Here is a 6,889-nt window from a genome sequence, read left to right as displayed (position 1 = left end):
TCAAAAGAGGGTTTTAATTTGTGTGCTTATATATTTGGCATCAGAGCATCCAACGAATGAGTCTTGGTTTGGCCTCCTTTTGGGTGAGAAGATACTTCAAGGCTGCATGATCAATGAAAACAATTACTTTAGTGCCAAGTAGATATGATCTAAACTTATCTAATGCAAATACGACCGCCAAAGTTCTTTTTCAGTTGTAGAATAATTCAATTGAGCATCATTTAAAGTGCGTGAAGCATAATAAATAACATGTGGCTGCTTGTTTTTTCTTTGGCCCAAAACAGCTCCAAGTGCATAATCCGATGCATCACACATTAGTTCGAAGGGAATGGACCAATCTGGTGGAGTTATAATTGGTGCCGTGGTGAGGAGTTCTTTGAGATGGTTGAATGCTTTCTCACACGCCTCGTTGAACTCGAAAGGCACTTCCTTTTGGAGGAGACGGCATAAGGGCTGTGCAATCTTGGAAAAGTCCTTGATAAATCGTCGATAGAATCCTGCATGACCAAGAAAAGAACGAACCTCTCTCACCAAAGTAGGAGAGGGTAAGTAGCCTACAAGATCTATTTTAGACTTATCAACTTCAATTCCTTTTTCAGAGATTATATGACCCAAAACAATACCTTGTTTAACCATAAAATGGCATTTCTCCCAATTTAACACAAGGTTTGTTTCAACACATCGTTTCAAGATTAAAGTGAGATTATCCAAGCAATTATCAAATGAACTACCAAATACACTAAAATCATCCATGAATATTTCAATAATCCTTTCAACATAATCAGAAAAGATGCTAACCATACACCTTTGAAACGTGGCCAGAGCATTGCACAAACCGAATGGCATGCGTCGATATGCAAACGTTCCAAAGGGACAAGTAAAAGTGGTCTTTTCTTGATCATCTGGGGAAATAACAATTTGATTATAACCAGAGTATCCATCAAGAAAACAATAAAAGGAATAACCTGCTAACCTTTCAAGCATTTGATCCAAGAACGGCAATGGGAAGTGATCCTTCCTTGTGGTGGCATTTATCTTCCTATAATCAATGCATACTCTCCAACCGGTTTGGATGCGAGTAGGTACAAGCTCATTCTTGGCATTTTCCACAACCGTCACACTGGATTTCTTAGGCACACATTGGATAGGTGAAACCCACTTACTATCCGAGATTGGATAGATGACTCCACAATCTAGAAGTTTGATTATCTCCTTTTTCACAACTTCCATCATCGGAGGGTTAAGACGGCGTTGAGCCTCTCTAGTTGGTTTGGCCCCCTCCTCAAGAAATATGTGATGCATGCATGTTGTAGGGCTTATACCTTTGATATCGGCCAATGTCCATCCTAGGGCAGATTTGAACTCTTTCAAAACTTGAACTAGTTTCTCCTCTTCTTGGGCCGTGAGGGATAAGGAGATGATGGCAGGTAGGGTCTCTTTTTCTCCCAAGAAAATGTACTTCAAATGGCTTGGTAATGGTTTTAGTTCAAGGACGGGTGCCTGAATTATGGACGGAAGCAACTTGTTAGTCGAAATAGGAATTGACTCACGATTAGGAAACTTACCATCATGCGTAGGCAACAACTCAAGGGCAGCAACCATCTCACTAACTTCCTCACTAGGAGACACGGCATGAAGTGCTTTAAGTGTGCCGTGGGTTAACCTAGGTGCTACCTCCTCGTTGTTGCGTTCCATGCCTCTTGTAATGACTTTATCAAGCGCATGATCATTCAAATCGTCAAGATATCCCTGCACCAAAGAGTCAATTATATCAATAGAGAAACATGAATGGTCCTCACTAGGGTACTTAATAGAATCAGAAAGATTGAAATTACAAACTTCCCCATCAAATTCCATGGACAAAGTTCCATTAAACACGTCAATCTTGGTCCAGGCCGTTTTCATGAATTGCTTTCCAAGGAGGATGGGTAATGAAGTGGCATGATTCGATTCATCCATGTCGAGAACATAGAAATCCGCCGGGAAGATTAAAGGATTAACCTGCACTAAAACATCTTCCAAAACTCCCTTTGGATAGGCGTTAGATCTATCGGCCAATTGTATGATTACACCATCATTTTTCAACACTCCTAAATTCATAGATGCATAAATTGAGTATGGCATAACATTTATAGAGGCACCTAAGTCTAGTGATGCGGAATATATAAGCACACAAATTAAAACCCTCTTTTGACAATTGTAGTATATGAATAAGTAGGGATCGTTCTAGACCGGGGATTAGGAGGGATTGCTAAATCACTTGGAAACTGACTCAAAAATGTAAAACAAAGGTTAAAACACTAAACTAGACTCAAAGAATGCAAAACTAAACAATAAAAACACTAAAACAAACCAAAAGACTCAAAACAGCCCCAAAACACTCAAAACTGCCTTAAAACACTTTCTGGGCAGTTTTGAGCACTTTCACTAATTTGGACGAATTTGGGTAATAACTTGAATCAAAACACTTAGAAACACAAACTAAGACACTTTCTAACTAAATTGGACACTAAAGTAAAGGGGGATTTAGTTTTTGACGAAATTAAATAAAATGCACAGATTGTAATTAAAACAGATTGTAAAGATGAATTTGATGAAAATATGGATGGAATGCTAGCTAGAAGGTTCTTCTCCACACATGTCACACTCGCATACAAGATGATTTTCAGTTCGTCTTTCGATGAATTATGAAACTCAACACTCCGGGTTAATTAGGTCCGCTTAAATTAACCTTCAAGTTTTCCTTAAGTTAATGAATTGGATGGGTCAGCGCATACACAATTCAAAACATTCTCCAAAAGTCCTTTACGTGAAAAGCACAATAAAGATACAATGAAAGATCATTAAGCAACATGAAAACTATAAGTGTTGACGAGGCATTCGTTACTATGATGAGCATGAAACTAGTGCCAAGAATTCAATTAACGCGATTGTTTATAAGCAACCTCCACTACTTGTGAATAGAAGTTTGTAACTATTAGGTGAAACTCACTTATATTCTAGCATCATATTCATGCATGAAAATTAAGCGTGCACTCTCAACAAACATACACAAATAAGTTATCAATCAAGCAGTTAAACGAATTGAATCCAAAACTCATGAAATTCCAACCAAAGGTAATCAATTCATATTGCAAGCATAAACATAGTTTCGAATCACCCCCTAGCTAACTAGGGATTTAGCCTCTCATGTTCACAGAAAGAGAAATAAAATTGAAATTAAACATAAAGAACAAAAGATTGATTACACCTAAAACGCCCAAGGAATCCACTTGAATTTCTGCATGTTTTAAAGTCCTCTTTCTCCTTTCTTCTTGCTGCGGCAGAGAGGTTTTATGGATGATTTGGATGTTTTTCTGGTTTAGGGATGGGTTTATGGAGATATGGTGGTGCGGCAAGGTGGTTGGATGATGTATGGAGGTGTGGATGGTGGCTGGAATGGAGGGAGTGGCTGCGGCAAGATTGGGAAGTGGCTGGAATGGTGGGAATAGGCTGCGGCAGAGAAGAATGATTGGATGGTGGCTGCGGCTTAGGGTGAATATGGTGAATGATGAAAAGTATGAAAAATGGTGCGGCTAGGGTTTGAAATATGTATGGTTCCAGGAATTAACCCTAGCTTATTTTTATTAACTAAAATAAATTCAAAGGCTTCTAGAATTAGGAAATAAAATCAGAAATTAAAGAGGGAATGATTAAAGGGTGCGGCTAGGGTTTATTTGAAAGGGAAATAGGTTTAAGTTTCAGAAATAAAAGGGAGAGTGGCTGCAAGGAAAAAGGGTTAGGGTTTAGATGCATAAAAGGGGACAAAAATGCCCCCCCTTGCACGGCAAGGGAAGGGAATTAGGGTTAAGGCACGGCAAAGGGTTTAAAGTGGCCTAGGGCCTTTGCTTTGTGTCCTAAAGTGCCTACGAGGCCTTCAAAGTGGCTAGAAAATACGGACGTTTCAGATTAGGAAAGGTTACCAAAACGGGAAACCTAGGGTTAACTTTCCTACTTCAAGTAGGAAACCTTGTTTGAGTAGGAATCCTCGTTTGAGTAGGAATTCATCGTTTCTTCAAGTCTTCAACTCATTCATTCCTCATTTGCTCCAAAAGACTCCAATTTGCATCTTCTTGCACACTTTGGCTTTATAATCTGAAAATGCACAAAAGTGACTTCAAACACTAAAATAGCTAAGGAAACACAACATAAATGCACGAGAATAAGCTAATTAAGTCGCATGAATATGCTCCTATCAAATTCCCCCACACTTAACTTTTGCTAGTCCTCGAGCAAAACAAAACAACTAAAGAAAATAAGACGAAACAAAACAAACAAAACGAAACCTAAACCTTCCAACGTTTGCCTCAGGGATTTCCAATGAAACATGACATGTCAAAGATCATTACTCACATAGCTTTTAGTCTTCCTTCCCCTCGAGCACATACTTAATCATAGTCACCATTCACTAGTTCGCATTTAATCAATTAAAACACATTTTGAATGTAGTAACATGCCTTAGAGAATTCCCTCAATTCCTCACTAGTTATGCACTCAATTTTCACTCAGATTTTCTGACTACACACCCTACAATAGTTATATGTGAAAAGATTGATGTAAACATGAAAGACTAGTACTCACATATATTATAACAAAGAACGCAATTTCTGGAGTAATTAAACATGTTTAGATATGATCTCATGAATGGAATGCTACTACTTAGATGCGAGAACCAGTGACACCATATGCTCATACCAAATTCAAACTCCACAATTGACATGCACAACACTCAAGATAGAAGTCAAGGGTTGTAATGGGGCTTGGGGTATTGGCTAACAAGGAAAGATAGGGATAAACAAAAGTTCTTTAAGCAATAGTGAGCAAAGTAATGAATTAGACACTTAGAATTCCCATTAGAACCCCGTTTCACCCCATTCGGCCACCAAAGGTAAGTTGGGTTCAAATTCAATTAATTCTAACCCCGTTTCACCCAATGTTCCTTTTCCTCACAGATTCTTGCAAACAAAGAAGGAGGAGCATGAGAAAGACATTCTTGAAACGTTTAGGAAAGTTCAAGTCAATATCCCGCTCCTAGATGCCATAAAGCAAGTGCCCAAATACGCCAAGTTCTTGAAGGAATTATGCACTACAAGGAAGAGGGCTTCAAATAAAGAGGTAGTGAGGGTAAGTGAAAACGTTTCCGCTGTTTTACAAAGAAAGTTACCACCAAAGTGCAAAGATCCAGGTAGCTTTACAATTCCTTGTATTATTGGCCAAACTAAGTTCGAACATGCTGTGTTAGACTTAGGAGCTTCAATTAACGTCATGCCATACTCTATTTATGCTTCAATGAACCTTGGTGAATTGAAAAATGATGGTGTGATTATTCAGTTGGCTGATAGATCTAATGCCTATCCAAAGGGCATATTGGAAGATGTCTTAGTTGATAGGAGCATATTCATGCGACTTAATTAGCTTGTTCTCGTGCATTTATGTTGTGTTTATTTAGTTATTTTAGTGTTTAAGGCCACTTTTGTGTATTTTCAGATTATAAGGCCAAAGTGTGCAAGAAGATGCAAATTGGAGTCTTTTGGAGCGAAAGAGGAATGAATGAGTTGAAGACTTAAAGAAACGACGAATTCCTACTCCAACGATGAATTCTTACCAAAACGAGGAATCTTACTCAAACAAGGTTTCCTATTTGAAGTAGGAAAGTTAACCCTAAGTTTCCCTTTTTTGTAACCTTTCCTAATCTTAAACGTCCGTATTTTCTAGCCACTTTGTAGGCCTTGTAGGCACTTTAGGACACAAAACCAAGGCCCTAGCCCAATTACATAGCCTTAGCCGTGACTTTTCCCTTCTCCCCTTCCCTTGCCGTGCAAGGGGGGGCATTTTTGTCTAATGTTATGTAATTAAACCCTAAGCCTTCTAGTTCTAATCTCAGCCGTTCCCTTTAATTGTTACCCTAGCCGTCACTCCCATATTCATTCAGCCATTCACCCTAATTCTTCCTCCTAAGCCGTCACTCCCATAACCCAAGAACCTAATTCATGCAGCCGCACACTTCCATACTCCCCCTTTAATCCGTAGCCATCCATTCATTCTATTCAGCCAAAAATAAATCCTAGCCGCACCTTTTCCTAACCCTAGAGCCTATTCTATCATTCAATATTCATTCAGCCACCATAACACAACATTCACTCCCTAAGCCGTAGCCCCCATTCATCATTCACCCTAATTTCCTTTAAGCCGTAGCCCCCATTCATCATTCACCCTAATTTCCTTTAAGCCGTAGCCCCCATTCATCATTCACCCTAAATTCCTCTAAGCCGCAGCCACCCATTCATCTCTTCCCTTCTCTGCCGTGCATTCCCCTTCCATACCAGCCACTTCCCACCATTGCCGCAACACTACCAACCCTTCCAGCCACCTTCCACACCTTCATACACCTCCCTACCACCTTGCCGCACCACCACACTTCCCTAAACCCATTCCCAAATCAGAAAAGCATCCAAAAACCACCCACAACCTCTCTGCCGCAGCAAGGAGAAGAAGAAAGAGGGACTTAGACGTGCAGAAATCCAAGTGGATTTGTTGGGCGTTCTAGGTGTAATCGATCTTTTAATCTTTATGTTTAAATTCAATTTTATTACTCTTTGTGTGAACATGAGAGGCTAAACCCCTATTTAGCTAGGGGGTGATTCGAAACCATGTTTATGCTTGCAATATGATTTGATTACTTTTGGTTGGAATTTCATGTATTGTGGATTCAATTTGTTTAACTGCTTGATTGATAACTTATTTGTGTATGTTTATTGAGAGTGCACGCTTAATTTTCATGCATGAATATGACGCTAGAATATAAGTGAATTTCACCTAATAGTTATGAACTTATATTCACAAGTAGTGG

This window comes from the organism of the source record quoted next, unplaced genomic scaffold, assembly GCF_019419815.1.
Source record: "Pyrus x bretschneideri cultivar Hongxiangsu unplaced genomic scaffold, Pyrus_bretschneideri_v1 Contig60, whole genome shotgun sequence".
NCBI classification, from domain to species: Eukaryota; Viridiplantae; Streptophyta; class Magnoliopsida; order Rosales; family Rosaceae; genus Pyrus; species Pyrus x bretschneideri.
This window is presented reverse-complemented; position numbering follows the sequence as displayed.